Below are 11,775 nucleotides of genomic sequence, written 5' to 3' on the forward strand. Positions count from 1 at the left end.
GTTTGAAGCTGGGGATGAAAGTTGGGAGGAGACAGCATCAGCGAGGTCTTGTGGTGGCTCGAGTGGGAGAGAGAGCAGGTGTTAAACAAATGAAATGCAAATACGTGTTGGTCATTGTTGTTGGTCATCCGTTTTGTCGTTGCTGTGTCATTAATGAGTACCTTTAGAAGTTGTGTTCAACAGCAAAACCTCTCTTTACATGCTGGATGAATGTTTGTAGTTTTCATTGCTTGAATCAACCAATCACATTGAGAGAAAATATGTATTTTTTTCAGGGAAGATCAACAAGATAGCAGGTGCATGAACACTAATAACTGAACAAACTACAATGCAAGAGAGTAAATTTGGACTAAAAGCTGCTACATGCAACATTTGACCATTCAAGAAATTATAACTACATCTATTTTATCACATCGGTATTACTGCTAACTAATAAGACCAGGTAAGACTTTCCAAGACCAGTTGTTTTTTTTGGCAAACTTTATTGAAAAATTCAAGATAGATCAAGATTGTTGGTAGATTGTTTTGCATATATTTTCTACATTTTCACCCTGGTTTTGCACCCGTGGATCTGCTGCTGTGAAACTTAAAACAGGGTCTTGTTGTGGTGATGACAGCAGAATACCAAGGTTATCCACAAACCTAACCCTAACCCTAACCCAAATGTGGTGTGGATGACATCAGCTTTGTTCAAGGGAGGGCATTACCACCCAAGAGTTGGAGCAACACAAAGTGAAGTACGCACTGTTATCTCAAACAGTCATGGGAGCAGAACTGTGCTGTTAAGTCTCACTACTTCTTTGTCTTGGATTCTGAGAGGCTACTGTCATTATTTGCATAGCTGCAGGAAGTCATGTGTTAGGAAAATGCACAAATATGTCATTTTAAGTGTTGAAAGTCTCAAAAAATTGTGATGAATAGACTAAAAAAATGTCACATCACACTTAACTTTTGTAGCCGATGTTTTGACCCCGATCAGTGTTGAAAAACTAGTCTATTTGCTCTAGTCAAGGCTCCAAATCGATCTGTGTTCTCCATTGTTTTCTTATCTCTGAAATTACTTTCAGCATTTTTCAAAATTAATCCAAATGACCCAAACGTTTACTGTGTGCTATTGGGATTATAATCTACCAGAACCACAGATGAAAGCGTCCTGGTTTATCTAAACCATACTCCGGCTCTGAACATGGTCAAAGTACTTTATAAAGACATTCAAATCCACACGACCACATGTATACAGTTATAAGAAGAGAGCTGTAACACACTCTCCTTTGATTTTATCCATCAGTCTATTCTACCATTTTTTTTCTTCACAAAGAAACATAGGAAAGTGGAGGAGAGAGGTCTCTGGCCTGATTTCATCTGGCTATAAGCTCCCCTGATGCCTCGTTTCATGATTCTAGGTGACTCCTCCATGCTGTCTTGCAGGCCTGTTGCTCTCTTGCAGCGTGTAAAGAAACACAGCAGAGAACATGGTGTTTTATCACTCTTCTGTATTTGTCAGGCTGATGTGCTGTTTGGTGTGCAGAGCTGCTGAACTGTGAAGTGCCCGGGGCATTGAGAATAAAGAAGGACTGACGGTATATGAACCGGCCAGCCCGTCCGGCGTGCAGGTGAACTGCCCAAGGCCTGTGTGGGTTGCACAGAGAATTGATGTCAAATGAGAGTGACTTCAGAGGTTGGTCAGGTTTATGAAATATGTATCGAGATGTATTCCAGCTTTGAGTCAAAATGTCTTTGAAATCCTTTTCTTCTGTGATTGATGGATTGATTTAGACTCTCAAACTGCAACCAACTGAACTGCCCCATGAGAAAAAACCACACCCACCAGGCGTTCCCTGTGAAAAATCAACCAAATAAAACCAAAATGATAACAATCAAGGTTTTCAATTTGCAGTATTGTTTCATCAGATCAGGCAACGCCTATTTTATTTGCTACATTCGCAGTGGGCCTAGTGGAGAGCTGGAACTGCTACTGTATTTCAATTCTGATGCATATGCTTTGCTAACAGTGAGAGCAGCCCTGGGGATGCTAACAAAGAAATGGAGAGTACTTAGGAATGTAAAACGCACAAAGCTGCAATGTAAACACTTGTCTTCCTTCATATTAGATTTTCCATCATCTTCATTGCTCCTTCTTTTGGCGAGAAGCACATCTCACACTCCGGCATTTCAATTTGCAACGCCGCCGTTCCAAAGAACATGTTCATTTATTGCTGTTATTACTTTGTCATGTTGGATAAATTGATAACATGACATAACTTGTTTGCTGCCTTGTTGCGCCGGCAGTCTGATTATGAGGTCAAGTGCGTTAACAAATGACAAATGCGGGAGATGGGAGAGTTGCCATCCATTCATTTCAAGTCAGTCCTTCCCTCTCTTAAAATTACGACTTTTGCTCTGCTGGGGGTGAAAGAGAACACATATTTCTCTTTTCAGAGCTAATTCACTCTCACAAATGACTTACTGTTAGTAAGAAAGTGGATGAGGACACAACAAAGTCTAAATATAAGAGGACACTAAAGTGTTTTATCACCATAAAGTAGATTGAATGATTTGTTTCTCAGATGTAAGATGATTGATCAGAATTTTCTGTAATGTTGGACACACCCAGGAAAGAAGAAAATGTCAGAATTCAGCACGATCCAACAAGCTCACCAGGTCAGATTTCTTGACATGTTTTGTATTGACATCAGAAAATGCCTATAAAATTCTGGCTTCCAGCTTTATCCTAATGATGGTCAAATGTGGAGGGAACTGGCAGTGATTAAGAGGAGGATGTAGCAGGAGTAAAAGACTGTCAAGGTCACGGAGGGCTCATGAGAAAGGTTGCTAACCTACCATCTGTGACAGGCAGAGAAACCAGAATCGGACGAAAGAAATTCTGTGTGTGACCCCAGAAAACTGCAACATACCTCCTGATCCTAATTTATAGTGGGCTGCATACTTAAAAGGAGTGCTGTGCTTTTGCCTTTTTCACCCACATTGGTTTTGCAGGCTGCTAGGAGGGCTAACTAAATACCACATTAGCTCTAACAGTGCATCCAAAGAGCCCGTGCTCGACTTAGACCAAATAACATCAGTGTAGATAGAATAGAACCAACATCTGGTTGAAAATGTAAATCCAAGACCCCTAAAGATGTCTTTGGTAAACCTTGCTTTGGGCTTATTTATTAAAGTCTCTCATATATTTTATTTAACACTATGGAGGTGCACAATTTGATGCGACCTCTTCTATACTGTGGCGATGAACAGTGTAAAGAATGTGCCTACAAATGGCTGTGGAAACACTTAATGAAAAAGAAAAAAGCTCTGCTCAATAGAGCACTTAAATGACTGTGAATGATGCACAGACAATGTAGACCATACCTTCAGGGTGCAAACAAATCTCCTGTCCTCAGGGGACGACTATACTGTCAAAGAATCCCCATTATGTATTATCACAAAGTCAGACAGCAAAATCTTCAAAACCAATGTCTGTGATGGGCTAAGAAAGAGCTGACAAGAGAGTGCTAGCCACCCTTCTCCTTCCCCCATTTGAGTCACTTTGAAAACTTAGCGGATCCACCTTTTAACAATCCTATGGGGATGAATCAACCTTGTGCTCCTATCTAAGGCGGTACAACCAGCACACCTAGAATTACAATGGAAGCACATCAAGGGACGGCCAAGCCTGACTGACATGCGCTTCCCCCTTCATAAAAGCGCCAGGCTGCCTTCATTTGCATGGCGGGGTTTGGACTGGCGGAGAGAGTTAATCAGGGCTTTCCATGGTGCCATAGCAGGGGCTCCCATTCGTCGTCCACCCCCCCCCCCCCCAACCCCCTTCCCCTCCAACCCCGAAGCACCCTTCCCCATGAGGGCCGCCGGTGAAATCCTCTTAGTAGCAGCGGGCTAAAAGAGGAGTTTGCGCCCACCTCACCTCTCACGGGACATAGGGAGGGGTGCGGGGCTGGTCGTGCTGGGGTTCGTCTCCGTTGGGACTGACCTCCCCTCTACTGCCTGGCACCTCCCATTAAAAACAGCTTTAATTACACAGAGATGACTCCTTACAGTCCTCCTCCCCCACCCCTCCCCTCCCCTACCTTCACCCCTCCGCCCTCCCCATGCCTCTCTCCCTCTCCACAGGGGAGCACTCCTTGTCTCCTCTCCATTAAGATTGAGAGAGTGAGCGAAGAGGAGCCTGCAGAGTCTACCACTTCCACACATGCAGCAGGGAGCAAATAACATTTTCAGCTTCAAATGTCTTTTCACAGATTGGTTTTATTTCTTTCTTTTTTTTTTTTTTTCCACAGATGACAATTTTTTGATATGTGAAGCAAATTAAAAATGATTCATGTGTTTGAGCATGCTTGCGTATATGTGGATGATTTCATAAAATTTGAACCAAATCTATTTGGGATTTTGCTTTTGACAAATATGAATGAACTTTGGGTAAGATGTGATGTTTCCAACTCTCAGGAAAGGTGAGAAAGGAGAGATTGGTTTTGCCCATACAGCAGCACAGAACTTCTTAATTGTCTTTGTTTTGCCAGGGAGAAATGAGATGATAACATCTGCTTTGTTGTCCACTCCCCTACTATACACTTCCATGACAAACTTCTATTACACCGTGGTGATACCTGCATGCAGGAGAACTCAGGAGCCGCCTTTTCTTCCTCCTGCTAACAACCAACTGTTATCAGTTAATTCCAGGGAGGAACGTTTGATTTATGTTTCCTTGGATAATAAAGTACAGTATCGCTAACATGTGTAAAGTGTTCCCCAAGCGCCACCTCTGTCTCCTTGATTAATGCCGATTTAATTAAGCAGCGCGCTAATTAAGCAATAAATAATGACAAGGTGTGCATTTATGCAAAGATAATAGCAAACCTTGGGTGAAGTGATACCCTGGAGAAGTTGCCCAATCAGATCATTTCTTTGGACAACAATGGATTGAGATTACATGGATCCAGCAGACATGTTTGACCATTGTTATGCAGTGCATTTGACATGTGTGATAATCCTCACAATGCGTATTTGTCCTGAATGTATTTAAAATGATAATTAATAGAGTAATAATCACCAGGCTATCATGAAACATACAAAAGGGGGAATTGTGTTGCACAACATTGTCAGTGCTGATTGAAATTTGCTGAACTTATCAGCATTTTACAACTAAAGATAGGATCACATTTTTTTTTTTAGCTGCAATTCTATATCATAACCTAAATTTTGCATTTACAAATCAGTGGATATTTCAGGAAGGAAGACGCCTTCCTCAATGCAGGGACGTCCGATAGAGCCATTAATCAAATCACACCCTATTGTCCCAAACTCCACAACCTGAGCCCCACAGCAAAAAATACCAATTTCCTGTTGATCAGTGTCAGCAGTAAAGGCAGCACTCTTAGAGCAGCGAGTCAGCTCCTCTGCAACATCCGCACGCCACTTTTCTGATCATCCGGTCACACGCCTATTTGCTGCAAAATATGCTTCGCCGCCGTTCCCCCCCGTGTCAAATGTCTCCAAGTACAGACTCCTGATATGTGTATAAGAAGAGCGTTATTTACACTGATTAATGGTCCCCGGCTTTGGCAGGGTGTAAACTGCTCGCGTCCAGACAGCAGTGACAAATAAATCTATCAATCATAAGAGGGATTTTCTAATCCCCGAGCCATCAGACAGAGTTGCAACCTAAACACTTTGTCACGGAGCGAGCGGCCCCCATTCGCTGTAAACACACACTTAGCGTATAGTTAACACAGCATTTTGAGCGACAGAGCGGCCTGCACATTGCTACACATGGAGGTGTTTTCAAAGCGCGGTTGGCAAACAAGCTTTTTTAGCATGTTTCAGTTTTCATTCATTCACTCTGTTTGAACCAAAGGAGTTTGGCGGTGTATGAGTTAAAGCAATTAAATATAATTATCTGTATTTTTGTCTTTGTGCTATTCCTGAAAAAACTAACAATAGAGAAAATCTGCACAGGAAGTAGGTCTAGCTGAAATATTTCATTTCTACAACTCAAAATATAGCAGCCAGTTGCTTGGCCTTCCTGCTGTTAATGCAAGTATTCATCCAAAGTACATTATAATACAACAGCACAGACTAAAAAAATAGGTGTATTATGTAACATTTCCCTCTGATAAGTTTGGCTAAAAAGCATTTGTTTTACAAGTGTTGAAAACTGAAATTATGATGAGAATAATGAGACTGTACAAATAACAACCAAACATATTAATTGAGTCTCTGGATAGAAGAGCTCCAACAAGACAAATGTCTTCACCAGCAGTATATAACTCTATTTAACCTGAAAAGGATGAGTTTAGGTACATCGCACAACACTAAGTAGAGACATCAATCGGCATCCTGAGTCCTCATGGGTCCATCAGCTCCAGTGTAACAGCACGGCTGTATATTGCAGAACAAGCCCCTGGTTGCTCTCAACCATCTGTGACTGAAAACAAAGACTGTGATCACATTAAAACACCATAGAGGGAAGAGAAAATGTATCAAACCACAGCACTTTCCATAATCTGCTCACAGGTCTCGGCCATTATACAAATACAGGGTGAATTCAATAAACTTACAACTGCCATTTTAATTAAACATTTGGCAGCCAAAATTCAATTAGGCAATAATAGCTAATTTCCAGCGATGGCTAATATGTTAGACACAGATAGGAAACTCGGGTTGATATCCTGTGTCAATTCCAATTATTTAGAGCTCTCCTTTAAAGCTGCTTTGGCAGATTATGCAACTGCTATTTTCAAAACAGTGTGACTGTGAGGCAGTGTGCATCCCTCAGGTGGCACAAGGCAATATTATTATTTTTTCCTCCTTCCAAGAATGCAAATTAATAGTCGCCATCTACTTTCGGTCGTTGTGGGGACGGCAGTGCCGCCATTCAGTCCCACGTGGAAGTCAAAGTAAGTAATGCTAAGGGAAACCTAATAAGATCTTGCAGGAGGGGGGAAAAAATGATGATTATCTTTAATCACTAACCTGCCTCTAGTGGCGCCACCACATTATCCAGCACCTTCATTCCTTATAAAAATATCTATCACACACAATACTGGGGCGATGAAAAGAAGCAGCGGTGACGATGGGAGCGGAATGCCAATGGCCTCATTACTTGTCATAGCACATTGTAACTGGAAATTGCTTCTTTCAGGTTTTGTTTGCTCAGGCAATTACAATAAACTCTCGGCTTGACACGTTGTTTGCACAGATGTAGGACATTAATAAACATGAGCTCTAATCTGAATTATTGAACTGCTCGCCATAATTCTGACAATGGATTTGGAGCCCCTGACGGATGGAGGGACAGGAGGAGAGGGGACGGCCTGGATCCCCAGGATATTGCCCCGCTGGCTGGCCTTATCACCTGAGAAATCCCCTAATTGAATGTTGGAGCGCGGAGCGCAGCTCTGCAGGTATTTCCAAACTTGGTTCAGACATCCTGCCTGCCAGACACCACCTACTGCCACAACACACCAGACATATGAGCCTGACATTTGCTTAGAAAACTGATGATACAAGATACGAATGAGAAAGGGGTTACGGAACAGTGAAAGGAATTAAGAGGAGGGGTTGCACTTTTGTCTCAGGGGATTTCTTGGCATCCCGGGACACGTACTGTCAAATTTGTCATCCATCTATAGCATCATTTGATTTATCCTGAAAGATTCTAAAGAAAAAGTATATTTAGTGATCACATTATGGTAGATTCAGGGTTTAAATGCACCAGAAATGAGTTTTAAGGAAATCTGCACAAAAAAAAAAAAAAATTAATAAAAAAGAAGTAAAATCTGGCCCTCTCACTGCTGTACATATTGCACTTGAACAGATGTACAGGCAACGTCTGGGTTTCATTCCTCCAAAAACACTGGGGAGTCAGCTTCCCAGGCAGGCGTGTAGTGGGAATATCTACAAGAAGAATGCAGGAATAGCATTTTTTTTTGTCCTTTTTTTTTCTGAGGAATCTTAAGATGTTCAAAAGGCATAGCAGAGGGAGGGCCTGGCTATTCTAGAGAATCAAAAAGACTATGCGGACTTTGATCACCTGCATCTCATTCAATGCAAAATTACTGCGCTGGGGTCCTTGGCTTCTCGACATGTGAGCAAGATGGAAGCTTATTATACTGTACACAGAGGCAGACAGTGAAATGAAAGAGGTCTTTTGTCAGTTCTTTGATTACAGTAAGGCATTGTGACTGTTAAGCAGACTACCAGCAATTACGAGTGCCTGAGCGAGCGCCGACGGAGAGTTTAGGAGGGGAGAAGGATACAGACAGACAAAGAGATGGCGGAGAAAGAGGAAGGTGGGAAAAAGAGAAAGAAGAATTAAAAAACTGACAGAATGGACTGACAAAGCTGCGCCTGATAGTGAACATCCCATCCCCTTTTGCAAATACAACTGTAATCAACCGTAAATGATGATACGAGCGAATACGGGTCACGAGGAGTGATGAAAACGTCAATGGAAATAGCTTCAGAAACACTATTGTGCTGGATTGTTTTGCCTGTGTGGATAATATAAGCATCTGAAGGCGCAGCTCAGATGTTTGCTTTGGGTAAACTTGGCTGTTTTGTACCCTTTGATTCCATACAACAAGCAGTATTAGATGAGAAATATGAGGCCTTGCATTTCCATGTTGAGCCCTCCCATCCTCCCTCTTTGCAATAAATATTGACAAAGAACGTGAGCCATCGCCCCGTCACAGGTTGTTAAAAGCAAAGTTTATTGTGTGTTTGCTGTCTGTGAGCATACAGCGTGGGTGTGCAGGCATGTGTGTGTGTGTGTGTGTGTATTTGCATGCGCATTAGCATATCACTGTTTACTCCAGAAGTTACTGTGAAGCGCCCGTTTCTCCTTGGGGAGAGCTGCTTGGCAAACACCTCGGAATAAACAAGACAACTGGTGACAATATGCTAATGGGCCGATTCATTATTCCCCTGCAACAAGCTCCGCCTTGCCGAAGACAACTCAGATCTCCAACATCTCCATCACATCTCGCATTTAGGATCCGCGTGCGACGGCGCTGCTCCACCCCTCCCGCCGCCGCCTGATTAATATCTCATCAAGCGCTCCACTTTTCCTGTGAGTGGCCCATCAGTCATATGGCTTAACAACGTTTCACTTCTGACAGCGTCAATCTTCTTGAGATTGCACGGAGGTGATGTTCTTTAAAGTGGCGCGAGATAAAGTTGTTCACCTTTAAATGTTTCGGAGATGGATGCCCAACTTGTCAGAGGTGCCCTCAAAAAGATGGATCATTCCAGAAAGCTGCACAATCCCAGTGTTTAGCTCTTGATGAAGATGTTTGACGCTACCGACTCAAGCTGCACTGTACCAGTCAATAAACGGCCGGATGAGCCCCAACAACCCAATGGGAGGGCTAGGATTGCAATAGGGTTCCCTGCTAATTGAATCGGACAATGGATTAGATTTATTAACTCCACAAATATTTACTTTATTGCAAGTGGCCGAAACTCATTACTCTCCTATGGATTTCTCCTCCTACGCATTTACCACTGTAAGTTAATAACAGCATTGCTTTGCAGTGTTCTGAACCATTTCCACAAGCTACTGAGCAACAAACGAAGACCTCTTAGTGATGCACTGAGGGGTGGGTGGGGTGTGTGGGGGGGGGGGGGGGGGGGGGGTCTGGATATATTGTAGAAGAACCACAGTGCTTGTATTGATTTCCCAACAGAAAAATATAGAGTGAGTGTAGATGTGTAAGCACGGGTGTGTGACTAAGCTTATTGCCGAGCAGTATTTGTACTGTACATCCAAATTAACCCAAATACGTCAATATGTTTCCTGTTGCAATAAATATTGTCGGTGGCAGAATTCTGTCTTTATGGAGATGTAAATAACTAAAAGACAGCGTAGCTTCCCTAGACTGAGCAAATATTTTAAAAGTTGCATCCACCAACACAACACATAGTCTGAGTATGAGGAACTTTTCTGTTAATTTAAAGCTGCAGCCTTGTTGCTTGGGAGCTCAGGAGAATCTCTCGGCTTCTTGAAATGCACCCCTTTCATAAATGATGTTTTACAAATTGCATTACTTTTTTGCAAATAGCGCTAAAAACAACTACGGTTCATTTGCAAAATAAACTGGATTGCCAAGGTCCTTAAAAAGTTGGATGGTAAAATATAGCTTCTCTTGAGGAAACAAAAAGTTTCAAACTAAAAGCAGCATGTTTTTTCCCCTTCTTACCAATCATTTTGTAAGTGCAATGTCAGATTGTTTGAATCTTGAAGCGAACAGGAGATTGACAACGTGCTGTTTAACTCAAAGTAGTAATTAACCATGATTTGAACAGTGCAGCGGGAAAGAAAACCAGGTGATACTCACCATATTCCAAAGAAGATTTCCAAGTTATGAAGCGTTTCCAGCTCCTGAGACACAACTCATAATTCATCAGAGCACCAGGGTAATTTATTTCCCTTGGTTTTAATATGTTACAGACGAGTGGTCGTGTGTCTTTCTGCCGTCGGAGCTTTACAACACAGAGGCCGGGCATGTAGTGGTGCTGCCACTGCACGCTGTACAGCCAATACCTGTGGTGCCTTTCATGGTTCAGGGCCCTCTAATTTCAATGGGAAGTTGCACATATTTCATGGACACATCCCGGCTAGAGAGGGAGGAAGAGTAGGGGAGGCGGGGGGGGGGGGGGGGGGAGGGCAGGGCGGTGGGGTGGTCTCACACAGGAGGAGGCTGATGATGGACTGTACCTCTTCCTCCTGTGCATTGCAGGCCATCCACTTTACAACAGAAGGTTCTGGATCATTTGGTCCAGCTGCTGGCTGCTCCGAAGCTGATGTCACCAGAGTAAGCCTGTATGATTGGATGGAGAATAGGAAGACAGAGTAGGGAGTTCATGCTGTTCGCAATGTGGATGGCACAGGGTCTCCATCTCTCACTGAAAGATTCACAACTTACGTCCATCAAAAAAAAAAAGAAATGATGGACTTTTCTCAAGTAAATCAACCACTACTGTAGGTGATCTCACTTTTACTTTGATTCCACCTGTTTTCTTGCAATATTTTTGATGCTGTGATCACCTATGAGGCCATTTTGTGCCACTCAAAGTTTAACAGCAATGCACGCAACATAACAAATTGATGTGGTTGAAAATAAAAACCAACAGCTTGTATATGTTATGCCTGTTCCAAAGGCTTCCTTTCACTTTGATTATCTGATTTCCCAAAATATCCTGAATCCAAAACACCAGCCGTGTACATGTACTTCTGACCAAACTGTTCAGAATAACAGGAAAGCAGCCCTGATAAAAAGTGATAATATCTCAAAAATATGGCAGATGAGTTTGTTAGAAGCAAAGTAACTGGTTGAAGTTATCTTACCTTTACACAGATTTCACAATAACAGGGTTCATCCAGGAAAGAGCACAGTTATTCCTGACAATACTGTTGCATTTTCAAGCTTTCGGTTTTACTTTAAAACCACAATCAGGTGGTTGAGATGTCACAATCAACAGCTAATTCACACCAGGTGTGCCAGCTGATTGTTCAGTAGCATCAATTAGGATAATGATGTCACAGGACCAGACATTGATGATTTGTAAGATAGAACATCAACATATGAATCAATGCTTAAAATCAACAAATTTATGTAAACATGAGTATCTTTAGAAGATTTTAGATTTATGGATTGCAGTATATCTAATGGCTTCTTTAAGAAAATGTAATCTATTTTGATGTTGTTGCACTGTATATAGTGCATAAATGATCCTCTTTTCCAGGCGTTGTCTCATGGC

General features: G+C 42.2%; 1 long non-coding RNA gene across 3 annotated transcripts; it reads right to left on the bottom strand.

The window, feature by feature from the left end:
• Nucleotides 1-5,993: 5,993 nt before the first annotated feature.
• LOC121892050 lies at nucleotides 5,994-11,474 on the bottom strand. 3 transcript variants are annotated; one of them, XR_006094281.1, is made up of 3 exons: nucleotides 11,363-11,474; nucleotides 10,353-10,835; nucleotides 5,994-6,439 (listed from the first exon to the last, which is right to left on the bottom strand). It is a non-coding gene; the product is annotated as an uncharacterized LOC121892050 (long non-coding RNA). The 3 variants fall into 3 exon arrangements; XR_006094280.1 differs by lacking the exon at nucleotides 5,994-6,439 and adding an exon at nucleotides 8,741-9,404; XR_006094279.1 differs by lacking the exon at nucleotides 5,994-6,439 and adding an exon at nucleotides 8,741-9,407.
• Nucleotides 11,475-11,775: the final 301 nt, after the last annotated feature.

This window comes from Thunnus maccoyii, chromosome 24 (assembly GCF_910596095.1).
Source record: "Thunnus maccoyii chromosome 24, fThuMac1.1, whole genome shotgun sequence".
NCBI lineage: Eukaryota > Metazoa > Chordata > Actinopteri > Scombriformes > Scombridae > Thunnus > Thunnus maccoyii.